This window comes from Cervus elaphus, chromosome 21, assembly GCF_910594005.1.
Source record: "Cervus elaphus chromosome 21, mCerEla1.1, whole genome shotgun sequence".
Taxonomy (NCBI): domain Eukaryota; kingdom Metazoa; phylum Chordata; class Mammalia; order Artiodactyla; family Cervidae; genus Cervus; species Cervus elaphus.
Window position 1 is genome coordinate 63,227,119 of NC_057835.1, and position 14,407 is coordinate 63,241,525.

Genomic DNA, 14,407 nt, shown 5'->3' on the forward strand with positions numbered 1-14,407 from the left:
CCAGGGGATCTTCCTGGCCCAGGGATCAAACCCAGGTCTCCTGTATTGCAGGCAGATTCCTTACGCTCTGAGCCATCAGGGAAGGAGATAACAATGGGTACCTTATACGTGCATAACCAAGAGGGGCCAAGTACCAGGTCCTGCATCCTGAACAAGGAGGCTCTACGCAAGATGCTTGGTGGTGTCTTTGTCATCTGTCTGGACAGAGACGCAAGCTGCCTCAGCCCTCTCCCTTCAAGTACCACCACCGTCTTGGCTGCACTGATGGAGACAGAGCAAAGGTGATGAGCCACTGTGATGATGCTGCCTTGGATAAATCACTAGACTTTCTGCAAGTAATTCCTTAATTTTGAGAGTCACAAGTGCTTAATGGCAGTAAACTACCACTTTCACCTCAAGCATCACGTGTGTAGGAAGGAAGAATGAGAATAAGTCCTCTGGGAGGTGGTGAAGGAATCAGGGGAGGGTGGGCAGGTATCTCCCAGCATTTTGTCCTTAGCAGCTCTAAGGAGTAGGAAAGAAAGGCCATAGGGCTGCCAACTGGGGCCTGCTGCCTAGTTTTGATGGTGAGGCTATCACAGATGCTCAAAGGGCAAAATGTTGATGTTTAAATATTTTCAGAAGGCAGCGTGGTGTGGAGGCTACAAGCATCAGCTCTGGACTGTTGCTTTTCGAATCCTAGTTCCACCATATACTGGCCACACGACTTAAAGCGAGTTAGGGGTAAGCCTGGGGATGAAATGAACTGGCATATATAAAGCACTAGGAGTCCTCCCAGGTGGCTCAGATGGTAAAGCGTCTCCCACAGTACAGGAAACCTGGGTTTGATCCCTGATCTATGAAGATTCCCTGAAGAAGGAAATAACAACCCACTCCAGTATTCTTTCCTGGAGAAGTCCATGGATAGAGGATTCGGGCGGGCTATAGTCGATGGGGTCGCAAAGAGTCGGACGTGACTGAGCAACTGGCACACACAGGAATGCCTAGTGCATCGTGAACATGACGTTTCAGTGTTTATGAGAGTGGTGATGTTTGCATTTCAGATGCCCCAGCCAAAAGGGTCTTGTCTGGGTATAAGGTTGATCTACTTAGGAATGCTGCCTTAAGGGACCAAAAAGGGGTTCTGATGAAAGGTGTCATAGGCAGTTTTGGAATGACACCTATGTTCTGTGTCCTTGCCAAGATTCGACAAGACAGCCGAGTGCTTGACTGTCCCAAACAATGAGTTAAATCTGGCCGGTTTCTTCTCCCCAGAACTCTGGCTTGGGTGAAGAGGTCTTTGATCTTTTTTTTTTTTTTTCTGAACATGAATGTTTGAGGATCGTCTGGGTTTGTTTTCAGGCTTTCTTTGGCAGCTGTGAAGTAAATCCTTTTCAACGAGTGTCAGTGTGGCTGTGCTCAAACCACGCTGTGTCTCTTGGCCAGTGTTGCAGGCGCCCTGGGTGGCCTCCACAGTAGCCGCTAGTCACTGCAGGAGAGACATGGTGCAAGAACTTGGCCCTGGCCCTGGATCCTCTGCTCTGGTTTGGCTGGTTTAACACTGAATCTGCCCAGTGGCCATGTGTGGGATGAGGTTAACAGGGAGGAACCACTTCAGGTCAGGCTGGTCCTAGGAGACTCAGCCTTGCCCCCGGCTACCCTACCAGAGGGATCCCAGGTCAAGTGGAAGATCAAGGTGTGCCTTAAGGTACCAGTTCCTCTCTCCTCTGCTTAGAAAAGCTACAAACAAGCTATTGTGATTTGGGGTTCAAATCATGGCTTCCTCCCCACCCCCTGCTTACCAAAACTCTTGGGCATATTAACTTCTTTGAGTCAGAATTTCCTCACATGTAAAGGGAGCATGATGTTCATGTTTACCTCCAACCACAATACTGAAGCCCTGAGCACTCTAGAGCCCACACACCCCAAGAGAAGCCACTGCAGTGAGAAGCCCCAGAACACAACCAGAGAAAGCTCGCGGGCAGCAGCGAAGACCCAGCGCAGCCATATTTATTTAATTTTTTTTTATAAAAAGCTAAACAAATTCCTTTAAAAAAAAAAGAGTGAAGAGGATTGACTTCAGGCTTTCCCCAAGCTTGGAAAGAAGCCTGACGGATTTGACTTGATTAATCCAACGTGACCTGGCCTGCTCAGTGTCCTGGAGTGGTGGGTCGCGGTGGTTTCAGGTGAGATCCGTTACAGGCTTTCCTGCCCCAGGCTTCTGACTCCAGCCCCGCGTCTCCCCTCCCAGGGTAGTCTCTGGTGGCCATTTGAACCCTGTCCTCCGTGTTTGTTTCCTGGAAAGGGGCTCATCAAAAATCCCCTTCTCCTGTTGACCTGGAGGAAAGACCCGGAAGACCCGTCCCCGTGAGGACGGCACCGCCTCGGGAGCGGAAGTGGCAGTGTGGAGGCGGCCGGCCGACACTCGGTCTGAAGGCCGGGCCAGGCAGCGGGAGAGGACGGCGGAGGACGGCGGGAATCCACTGGGGCAACGGAGGAGGTAGGAACGGGCCTGCAGAGAAGGCGGCGCGAGGCCGGGAGAGGTAATGGCGCCAGGGCCTGAGCTTCCGCCGCGGAAGGAGTTGGAATTTGAGGAGCTCTGTCTAGGTTTCTGTTCGGGACCCATTGGGCCCGTTCTTTTTTTTTTTTTTTAATTTGTAGCAGTTTCGGTTTATGTCTGGTGGGTTTTTGTCTCCATTTGGCCCATTCTTCTTTTTTTTTTTTCTTTTAATGGTCATAGTGGTTTCTTTTTATTTTCTTTTTTGGCTATACTGGGTCTCTGATGCTGCGCTTGGGCTTTGTCTAATTGTGGCGAGTGGGAGCTGCTCTTCCTTGTGGCGCAAGGCCTTCTCATTGTGGTGGCCTCTCTCATTGCGGAGCCCCGGCTCTGGGTGCTCAGGCTTCAGCAGTCGCAGCACGTGAGCTCTAGAGCCAGGCCTCAGTAGCTGTGGTGCAGGGGCTTAGCTGCCCTGTGGCATGTGGCATCTTCCTGGACCAGGGATTGAACCTGTGTCCCCTGCATTGTCAGGCAGACTCTTAACTACGGGGCCACCAGGGAAGCCCCCGCCCCATTCTGACCCGTCCTGTAGCTGGACAAGGAGCAGCTTGGATGCCACCTGTGCTTTAGATACTCACCTGGAGACCCATCCTTTCCATTATGCTTTGTGAGATACCTCTGCCCTCCCGCCCAGTCCCTTGTCTTTCCTGATGGTCCATTGGCCTAAGTATCTCAGCTCCCAGCTGAATCCTGTCCTGACCTGTTGTCCCGTTGACCCGAAGCCCACTGTCACCTCCTCTGAGAACTCTCACCTCCCTGGACAGGGACAGTGTCTGATGCTGTTGTGGTCCCACACCCGGGGCAGAGCTTTGGATGGGGCCAGTAGGGATGGACTCAACCCACCGAGGTACCCAGGACTCCCCCTCGACTTCCCTACCTGAGCTGGGGGGATTTATTACTGGCACAAATGACCCTCCAGGACTTCTCTGGACCACAGGCCTCCACGAACATTCTCAGGCCAGACAAGAGAAAGAAGGGAAGGAAGTAAAATAAATGCGGGGGAGGGAGAAGGGGACCCACACTTGGATTCCAAGGAAATGTCACGGGGCTGAAACCTCCTCCACAGTGGTGGGCAGGCAGAGCCTCCTGTGACAGGGCCCCTGTGGCCTCCCTGCCCACAGGCAGGTGCCCACACTCGGGGAACACAAACTGAGGACGACGTGGCCTTATCTGTGTGGTTGCTGAAACCTTTCTCCAACATTAGATGGGCACTTCCAATCCTTACCTGTGAGCTCTGTCTTCGCTGTCCGATTTGGGCATCCATTCTGCTGTCTGGGGAGCCCATTGGACATCAACCATCCACATAATCTCCCTGCTTTTAGGATTGGATGGTGGGGGCGGGGGTGAGGAAGGAGTGGACACGCGTGTGTAAGAGAGAGACTGAACCATGTTACAGGATGAGCATTAGTACTGCATTTTGCTTTCATTCAGCTACACAAATGTTTATGGTGGTCTTACTCTGTGCGGGTCCTACTCCCAGGGTAAATATTCTAAAACGCAGATCTTAAAACCCAGCATTGAGAGTCACCCCACTATCCACAGGTTAAGGCCCAGATTTCTGACGGCGTCCAGGGCATCTCACTATCTGACCTTGGCCTCCCGTTCCAGAATCACCCACTACCGTGGCTCCCACAATCTACAGATGCCCCGGGGCAGAGTGTCCACCAAGCGCATTGCTGCCTCCAAGGAGCTCAGTGCTGGCGTGGGCAGGGGCCCCATCCACCTCCATGGACCAGGTCTACCTGGCCAGGTAGAGACAGCCACTTAGGCTGTGCGTGGTGACAAGAGTGGAGGCAGATGGAACCCAGCCGTCCGCTCGATACTCCGGCCCCGGGCCCAGCCTCCCTGGCTTCATGCTTCCTCTCCTTCCCTCCGGGCCAGCCTGCGGCTGCTTTCCCCACCGAGCCCCACAGCAGGCTCAGGTCTCCTGGAAGGGAATCCACACACTGTGAGTGTCCACCCAGGAGGGCAGAAATGGGGAACCTGCCCTGGGCTCACACCTCCTTCCTGCTCCAGGCCTCTGCTGGTGCAACAGAAGAGCCGGTGCTAATGTGGGTAACCACGAGGTGCTGGCAGAGGGCAGGCCATGCCCTTGGCCCCCAGTTCTGTTTTGTCCTTTGGAGGGAGAGGGTCTGGTTCTCAGCCTCCCAGTTCTGACAACAGGACTTTCCTGTGTGTTCAGCGACAGAGCTAGAATTATAAATTCCACAAGATTGCTGTGCAAACCGGCACGTCCATTTATTGCTGTATGGTGGTGGGGATATCAGTTGAGATAAGTGTGGCCACCGTAACCAATAAATGCAGAGAACAGAAGCTTACCACAGCTAATGTGGCTCCTGCCTCATGGCCACTCCTGCTTCTACTGAGCAGTGACTCAGGAATCCAGGCTCATTCCTTCCAGGCTCCCTGGGCCCCAGCAAGATGACCCAGAGATCGTCTCCAGGCCAGCCTGCCCGACGGGGAAAGAGCAGGGAAGGTTGTTGTATTGAAGAGATTGTCCCAGCACTGCTGTAACAAATGGCCACGACCCTGATAGCTTAAAAGAACAATAGTGGATTCTGTTATGGTCCTGGAGACCTGAAGTCCAAAGTCAAGGTGTCAGTGGAGTTGATTCCTCTGGAGGCTCTGAGGGAAGACATTTTCCATGCCCTTCTCCTAGCTTTGGGGCGGGGCGGGTAGGGGGCGGTGTGTCTGCTGACCCTTAGCATTCCTGACTTACAGAGCATCACTTCCATCTCTGCCTGTGTGTATGTCTCTGCCCTTGCCCCTGCGTGTCTGTCTGTCTTCTCCTTTGCTGTCTTACAAAGATATCTGTTGTTAGACACAGGACCCACTCTAATCCAGGAGGATCTCATCTCAAAATCCTTGCCTTAATTACATCTGAAAAGGCTTTTCTTCCAAATAGGGTCGCTGTGACATAAGAAACAAATATTAAGTCTCTGCCCTCAGGTCCTGACACAGAGCTCCTAAAATCATTAAAATCTGAGGGATAAAGATGTTAGGACATCTTTTGCTTTTGATGTCTGGGACTTCCCTGGTGGTCCCGTGGCTGAGACTACAAGCTCCCAATGCCGGGGGCCTGGGTTCAATCCCTGGTCAGGGAAATAAATCCCACACGCTGCAACTAAGGGTTCATGTGCTATAACTAAGAGCTGGCACAGCCAAACAAATAAATAAATATTAAAAAAATTTTTTGACCTCTGCCTGCATTTCCTGACACAGAGCTCCTAAATCTCTCGGGATTCCCTGGGTGACAGGAGCATCGTTTGGTCTAATGAGGTGACTCTTGGTGGGCTTCTGGATGGCTTCAGGATGGGGGCTGGGCACCAAATAGACCAAGTCATGATTAGAACCTTGGTGTTTTCAGTTCCTTCCCCCACGCCCACCCCCATTCCTCTGGGGAAGGGACAGGAATGAATTCATGTTGGATCATACCCACATTATGAAGTCTCCATGCATGTGTGCTCAGTCACTTCAGTCATGTCTGACTCTTTGCAACCCCATGGAGTGTAGCCTGCCAGGCTCCTTTGTCCATGGGATTCTCCAGGCAAGAATCCTGGAGTGGGTTGCCATGCCCTCCTCCAGGGGATCATCCCAAACCAGGGACTGAGCCTGGGTTTCCTGCATTGTAGGCAGATTCTTTACCACTGAGCCACCAGGGAAGCCCAAAATCTCCATAATAATCCATAATCTATGAGGTTTTGAGAGATTCAGATTGGTGAACACATCCATGTGCTAGAAGGGTGGTCACTCCAACTCCACAGGTGCAAAAGCTCCTACACTTGGAACTTTCCAGATCTCACCCTATGCACCTCTTCACCTAGCTGTTGTTCACTTGTATCCTTCACTATATCCTTTACATAAACCAGTAAACATAAGTAAGTTCTGTGAGCAGTTCTCACAAATTCTCAGACCTCAGGAGCTGGTCATGGAAACTCCCAATTTACAGCTGATTCATCAGAAATAGAGTGACAGCCTGGAACTTTCAACTGGTGTCTGAAGTGGGAGACTGAGCCCTTGAGCTGTGGGGTCTCTAATAAGTCCATGTAGTTAGAATCAGAATTGAGTTAACTTAGAGGACACCCAGTTGGTGTCCCCTGAGAACTAGAGAACTGGTTGGTGTGGGAACCACCACCCCATACACATTTGGTGTCAAAAGTATCCTGTGGGCATAGAAACAGGGTTTCTTTTAATGACATTCTAAGGTCTGGGTGGACATGAATTCTGGAGGACACTGCCTTCCACTACAGGGCCATAGTTGGATAGGACACACCTGTTGTGCCTGCTTTCCATTGGCCAGAAAGGAGTCACACGATTTTACTACAAGAGATGCTGAGAAACATCATCCAGTCGTGCCCAGGATGACCAGGAAACTGGTTTGAGGAACAGCTAACAGTTTCTGCCGCATGGGCAGTGGGGAGAGGAGAGGAGCGTCCTTGTCCAGGACCAGGAAGCTCAGGCTTGGAGAGAAAAATGACCCTCCCTTAGGCAGAACCAGATATATACTTACTAATCTCTCCAGATCCAACCATGCCCCTCCCCCTTGGCCTTGCAAGTGCGGCTTCTAGTCCCAGAACTTGCCAAGAATCCAGTCTGTAGAGATGGTCCCTAGGGGATCCAGTTGAGAAGTGTTGCCCCCCTCAACCCCCGCAAGGGTTCCAGAGATGGAGGGAGGAAGCGTACATGGAGTAGTGGGGTGGGGTAGGGAGGAGTGGGTGCCCTGGGAGGCTTCAAGAGAGAAACAGCCCCACCCCTGGCCCCTGCAACTGACCCACTGACGCTCTAAGATTTCAGTGCCTTTTGGGAGGAGATGCCTCTGCTTCCTTACTCCTGCCTTCAAAACTATGCAAAACCAACTCTTCATCTTCTTGCTGCTTTGCCAAGATTTTTTTTTTTTTAAGTATTGTTCTTGGCTCCCTTGGTTTTCAGTTCCCTTAACAGCAGTTTTGAGCTGTCCAAGCTATTTAAAATTTTCTCTTTAAACGGAGACTAAACCCTACCCTTTGGGAAAAACTATCACTTCAGAAGAGATATTCTTTTCTCTCCATTCCTTTCTTCTACTGCCCTCTGAACGATCCCTGTTCTCCAAGACGTGTGTGTTTTATTTTTGCTTTATGTCAAAACAACCTTCCCCTTGAACCACTCCCCTGCAGAAAAATCTTTCCTAGAACAAAAGTGTTTCACACCCATGGCAATATTTTGTAGTGAGTGTACACAGGTTAAATGGCATAGCAATTCCCCCAAGAGCCAGAAGCAAGCAACAGCTTTGTTTATTTTGAGTGGATGCCCTTCAGGTTTAGGTTTCCCGTTTTATGATCCAGCAGATAAGATAGAACCCGGGGTGGCTGTGGCTGTTGTTAGATGACTTCTGAGGTTTTCACTTCCATTGCTGATCTGCTGCCTCTAGGATCAATTCATTTTATTGCCTGTCCATTTTTAAAGAAAGACTGACAAAGTCACTCTAATAGATCAGGGGTCTGAGCTCAGAGTAGGTCAAAGGCACTCACAGGTAGGGAGGTGGATAAAAATAGGAGGAGGGCTGGCAAGTACAGCCAGGACACCTGCTTTCAGGGTGCACGCTAACGAAGGCTAGCATCTCCTCCTTCGTCTCTGGAGGGGAGTCATGATGGTTTCACAGACTCGAACTCAAACCACGCTCAAATCAGGTGATTTCCCCTGAGCATTCCATAAAAGGAAGATCCTTCCATGGTCGAAGAGGCTGTTGAATTCTGGGCTGTTCTGAATGGTCTGATGAGAAGCGCTTGTCTAGAATGGAGCCAAAGGTTTGCTCGCTCACAGGTGACCACGTGAAAATGCTCATGGACATCGAAACTACAACATTGGACTTCCCTGGCGGTCCAGTGGTGAAGAATCTGCCTGCTAGACATAGTAACAGACATGTGGACACGGGGGGAAGGGGTGAAGGAGAGGATGGGATGAATGGGTGGGATTGGGGGGGAGGTGGAAGGGAGATGTAAGCGGGAGGGGGCATATGTATACCTACGGCTGATTCATGTTGCTGTATGGCAGAAACCAACACAATATTTAAAGCAATTATCTTTCAATTAAAAATAAATAAAAAAATTTTTTAAATAAAAAATAAAGTTAATACAAAGGAAAAAAAAAAAGAATCCACCTGCCAATGCAGGGAACACGGGTTTGATTCCTGGTCCGGTAGGATCCCACATGCCTTGGGACAACGAAGCCCATGTGCCATAACCACTGAGCCTGCACCCTAGAACCTGTGCTCCGCAAAAAGAGAAGCCACTGCAGGGGGAAGCCCATGTGCTGTAGCAAGGAGCAGGCCCCACTTGCCGCAACGAGAGAAAACCTAGAGCAGCAGGACCAGAAAGAGAAAAAAGAAATGGGTTAATGATGAAGTCTTTATTCTCATCTGCATTTGAATCTTTTGGAACTCAAATGAAAAGGTATTCATATGGTTTGCACCATGCATTTCTCTGTCTTCTCCTTGCAACTTCCCCAAAAGAGAATACCCTGGACCTCCATGGCTACCTTTATTCACACTAAGAAAGGATTTTTCCATTTGCAGGTAAACATGTTGGAGGCAAGTATTTAATACTGTGTGTAATCAGAATCTCACATTTTCAGAGGGGCCTCAATCCAGAATGAAGATGAGAAAAGGACTCTGATGGTAGCAACCCCACCAATTATGACAAAGTCCCTATACCAGCTGGGAAAGTCACTTCATGAGTCTTTGTGTTTTTTAAATCAGATATATAACCAAAGGATCTGTATTTCATGCATTTTTAAGAGAAAAGTAGCTAAATTTATCCTCTATTTCCTTTTTCCATTTTTCTCAAGTTAATATTTAAAGACAAACCAACAAAAACCTTTTGGATCCCTGCAGTAGCCTAAAGTCATACTGCTTTGGCAACAGTCGCTAGCCCATTAGACTCACCAAATATCAAGACAGAAAATTTTAAATGCACTTTCAGTTCAGGCCAGTCACTTAGTCATGTCCGATTCTTTGCCACCCCATGAACAGCAGTGCGCCAGGCCTCCCTGTCCATCACCAACTCCTGGAGTTTACCCAAACCCATGCCCATTGAGTCGGTGATGCCATCCAACCATCTCATCCTCTGTCATCCCCTTCTTCTACCCTCAATCTTTCCCAGCATCAGGGTCTTTTCGAATGATCAGCTCTTCGCATCAGGTCATCAAAGTATTGGAGTTTCAGCTTCAATATCAGTCCTACCAATGAACACCCAGGACTGATCTCCTTTAGGATGGACTGGTTGGATCTCCTTGCAGTCCAAGGGACTCTCAAGAGTCTTCTCCAACACCACAGTTTAAAAGCATTAATTCTTCGGTGCTCAGCTTTCTTTATAGTCCAACTCTCACATCCATACATAACCACTGGAAAAACCATAGCCTTGACTAGACAGACCTTTGTTGTCAAAGTAATGTCTTTGCTTTTTAATATGCTGTCTAGGCTGGTCATAACTTTCCTTCTAAGGAGTAAGCGTCTTTTAATTTCATGGCTGTAATCACCATGATTTTGGAGCCCAGAAAAATAAAGTCAGCCACTGTTTCCACATCTATTTGCCATGAAGTGATAGGACCAGATGCCATGATCTTAGTTTTCTGAGTGTTGAGCTTTAAGCCAACTTTTTCACTCTCCTCTTTCACTTTCATCCAAAGGCTCTTTAGTTCTTCTCCACTTTATGCCATAAGGGTGGTGTTATCTGCATATCTGAGGTTATTGATATTTCTCCTGGCAATCTTGATTCCAGCTTGTGCTTCATCCAGCCCAGCGTTTCTCATGATGTACTCTGCATATAAGTTAAATAAGCAGGGTGACAATATACAGCCTTGACATACTCCTTTTCCTATTTGGAACCAGCCTGTTGTTCCATGTCCAGTTATAACTGTTGCTTCCTGACCTGCATACAGGTTTCTTAAGAGGCAGGTCAGGTGGTCTGGTATTCCCATCTCTTTCAGAATTTTCCACAGTTTATTGTGATCCACACAGTCAAAGGCTTTGGCATAATCAATAAAGCAGAAATAGATGTTTTTCTGGAATTCTCTTGCTTTTTTGATGATCCAGCAGATGTTGGCAATTTGATTTCTTGTTCTTCTGCCTTTTCTAAAGCCAGCTTGAACATCTGGAAGTTCACAGTTCACTGATTGCTGAAGCCTGGCTTGGAGAATTTTGAGCATTACTTTACTAGTTGTGAGATAACTGCAATTGTGGGGTAGTTTGAGCGTCCTTTGGCATTGCCTTTCTTTGGGATTGGAATGAAAACTGACCTTTTCCAGTCCTCTGGCCACTGCTGAGTTTTCCAAATTTTAGGATATCCTAAAAATTCTAGAATGGTTTTTCCTTTGAGGGAAGCGTGTTATCCAAATCAAAGGGATCTGAAGTTACAAATCCTTTCTTGAAGTTGGTTGTTCTTATGGAAGTGACTGTTAAGTCCAAAATCAAGCCCAATCAATGGGTCAAGCATCTATTTCTATGCTACTTGAAATAGACCATATGTAGTAGAACTTCGGGGTCTCTCCTGGTAGCTCAGCAGGTAAAGAACTGCCTGCAATGCAGGAGACCCTGGTTCAATTCCTGGGTCAGGAGGATCCCCTGGAAAAGGGATAGGCCACCCACTCCAGTATCCTTGGGCTTCCCTGGTGGCTCAGATGGTAAAGAATCTGATTGCAATGCGGAAGACCTGGGTTTGATCCCTGGGTTGGGACGATCCCCAGGAGGAGGGCATGACAACCCACTCCAGTATTCTTGCCTGGAGAATCCCCATGGACAGAGGATCCTGGCAGGTTATAGTCCATGGGGTTGCAAAGAGTCGGACATGACTGAGCACCTAAGCGCAGTAGAACCTCAGTTAGCATTATGTTGAACCAGTGGATATCTGCTACATCTTGTGAGTGCAGAATCAAAACACCGTAATGCCTACATATACTTTCAGTCTTTTCTATACTAGACGTCTCATTGATGTGGGAACTTTCTGCTTAGTCTATAAACTACTAAACACAAATGACATACAGTATATGTTTTTCCTAAGTTAGCAAAAACTGGGAAGTCCTTTATCTGACTGCTGTATTCTTGGGAATGCCTCTTAGGAACCACTAGCTTTTAGCTCAAGAAATATGGAAGCCCTAAAGACAAATTCTGAAAGGGATGACTTATTTGGGAAGGTTTGTTCTTGTCTGATGATTTTGGTGCTTTCCTAGGTGTAGGAGAGCCCATCTAAGCTAGCCTGTGGACAACAACTTTATCCCTTTGAATCTATGATGCCCAGAACTGGAAGAGAGCTTGAGGATCAACTATTGACTCTAGTTGTTTAATTTGACAGATGTGGGAACTGAGATCAGAGGACACACTCAACAACCCTCTTGATCACTCCTCTCACAGAGAGACTTAGGTTCCCTGGAGATAATCACTGCACTGGTGCCATGGGCACTGATGATCTTGACTAATTTGGGGGCCGTCAGGTGGGTGTCCTGCATCCATTGGGAGGAGCAGGCTTGAGTCTAATTGTTTCACTGTCTCTTGGAGCCAGTGAAATATTTACCCAATAGATATGATTCAGTTTGTACAAAGTCATTGTCTACAGCTGCCACTGTGACCCTGCATGTTTTGTGAAGAACTGCACATGCACAGTGCTGACTTTCTATTTTAAATGGTCACAACTAAGTCAATCAAGTCAACAGAGAGACTGTATGTGTTTACAGTTCAAGGAATCCACAGGGGAATCCTTTATTTTGTCTTCAATGAAAAGTCCATTTAAAAAGAATAAACGTTTGGGACTTCCCTGGTGGTCCAGCAGTTGACTCCATACTTCCAGAGTAGGGGGCTCAGGTTCCATCTCTGGTCAGGGAGTTAAGACCCCACATGCTGTGAAATGCACCAAAAGAAGGGGGGCGAAGAACAAACTTTCCAAAATATTGCTTTTCCATCTCTGGCTCAGAACATCATATTTATAACTCTGTATTTCTTATGACTTTGAAAACTAGAGCAATTTCTCCTTGGAAACATCAGAAGAAAAATACAATATTTCTTTCAGGTTCCTTCTAGAAACCATCTTCTCAGGGTTAAGGTGTATTGACTAAAAGAGCTTCCTTCTCCAAGAGATCCTAAATGTCTGTAGGGCAGTTCATTGCGCTAAGAGGGATGGAGGAACGAAATTAGTCTTGTCGGGAGCAGCGCACCGCCCCGCCCCCCCCCCGCCCCCCGTCCTGACCCCCACCCCTCTGAGGAGGAAGGCAGGGGAATGAGTTGGGTTGGCGTTAGCGCAGACGCCGCTAGAGGGCGCCGGAGCACCGGCACGCCCACCTGTCGCGCCCAGGTAGGCCCCCCAGACTCGGGAGATGGAGATGACCCTGGCAGAATCCCAAGGACGCGTCCACAGAGGACGGGTTGGTGCCTGGGTGCCTGTGACTCTCCAGCCCAAATTACCTCGCTTCAGAGGAGGGACAAGGCCTGCTTTCAGCAGCTGGGGCACTTTCAGCCTGGCAGACTGTGTGGGGTCTAACTGCCCTTTGTTTTTCCCAGAGTAAGGTCTCTGGACCCAGAAACACCTGTCTTGACAGTTTTCAAGCTGCAGGCCTACACAAGGGTCGGCATCTGGAGAATGGGGCTGGTGGGTGTGAGTGTGGAGCGTGTGAAAGTGGTGGCATTTTGGTGGGTGGGCTGTGCTCATTCCTATGACCTTCCTCCCCATTCTTCCTTCTTCCTTTCTGCCCGAGTCTCTGGTCCTGTCCCCACACCCCTGCCCTCAGCAGAAGGGTGTCACTGTTCACGCTCTATGTCAAAAGCTGTATTAGGTGCTGGGATCAATGTGAAGTTCCCAGCTTTGGAAGTTGCAGGCTTGAGGGGCAGATGGTGATGTAAGTCAGGGTCATGTGATGGAAAGTCACGTCATGTGATGGAAAGCCATCACCTGACATAAAGCTGAGGGGCCTGAAGTAAAGTCCGGCATCTGATGTAAAGCCAGACACGATGTAGACAGCCACCTCCTGAAGACAGAGATTTTTATCTCGGACCAGCCTATTCAGGGAGAGTTCAGAAACCATCACTTTCCAGAAAAAAAAAATTCTTTTAGCTGCCAGGTACCTTGTACCTGTCCACTTGCTGTCTAGTCAAATGATAAAATATTTTTAGGAGCAATGGGAACTACAGAAAGCAGTCGGTGATAAGGATCCTTGGTTTATTATCCTTGGTTTATTTCCTTTTTCATTAGGTAATCTTTAAATTCATTAAGTTCATACTCTTCACCAGAGTTATATCAGGATCTCCTGAGCTGGAACAGCCTCTGTGGTTGTCACAGACACGGGGACCATCCCCATGGAAGAGTGGAAACCCTAGGGGCCTGTCTGCCGAGAAAAAAAGAGTTTCCATCAGGCATGTCTGTATATTTCTAAGGGCTTCCCTGGTGGCTCAGACGGTAAAGAATTTGCCTGCAATGTGGGAGACCTGGGTTCAATCCCTGGGTTGGGAAGATCCCCCTGGAGAAGGGCATGGCAGTCCCCTCCAGTAATCTCGCCTGGAGAATCCCCATGGACCAAAGGAGCCTGGTAGGCTACAGTTCATGAGGTTGCAAAGAGTCAGACATGACTGAGCGACTCAGCACAGCGTACATAGCACCACCAGGAACAAGCTGCTCAATACTGCCCTCTAACACCGGTCTTCAGACTCTCCCACTCTATAGTCTCCACCACCCTGCTTCCTTTCCCAAACTGGCATCAAACGTCACAGCCCATCAATCACTGAATCCTCTTTGTTTCCTGCCCTTAGTATTTTCAATCACAATCCTCTTTTCACCATCACCTCTGCCCCACCCTCGTTTGCCCAGGGGGTTATTCCAAGCCTGAGGATGAAGGTTGATATGAATGAAATGATGC

At 48.7% G+C, this 14,407-nt stretch overlaps 1 long non-coding RNA gene across 2 annotated transcripts in view; it reads left to right on the forward strand.

Annotated features, from left to right (window-relative positions):
* The first annotated feature begins 1,973 nt into the window (after positions 1-1,973).
* Positions 1,974-14,407, forward strand: part of LOC122679616 — a 53,091-nt gene continuing 40,657 nt past the window's right edge. For both annotated transcript variants that reach the window (XR_006336458.1, XR_006336457.1), the window contains exons 1-2: positions 1,974-2,165; positions 2,285-2,479. This is a non-coding gene — a long non-coding RNA (uncharacterized LOC122679616). The remainder of the gene's footprint in view (positions 2,166-2,284; positions 2,480-14,407) is intronic.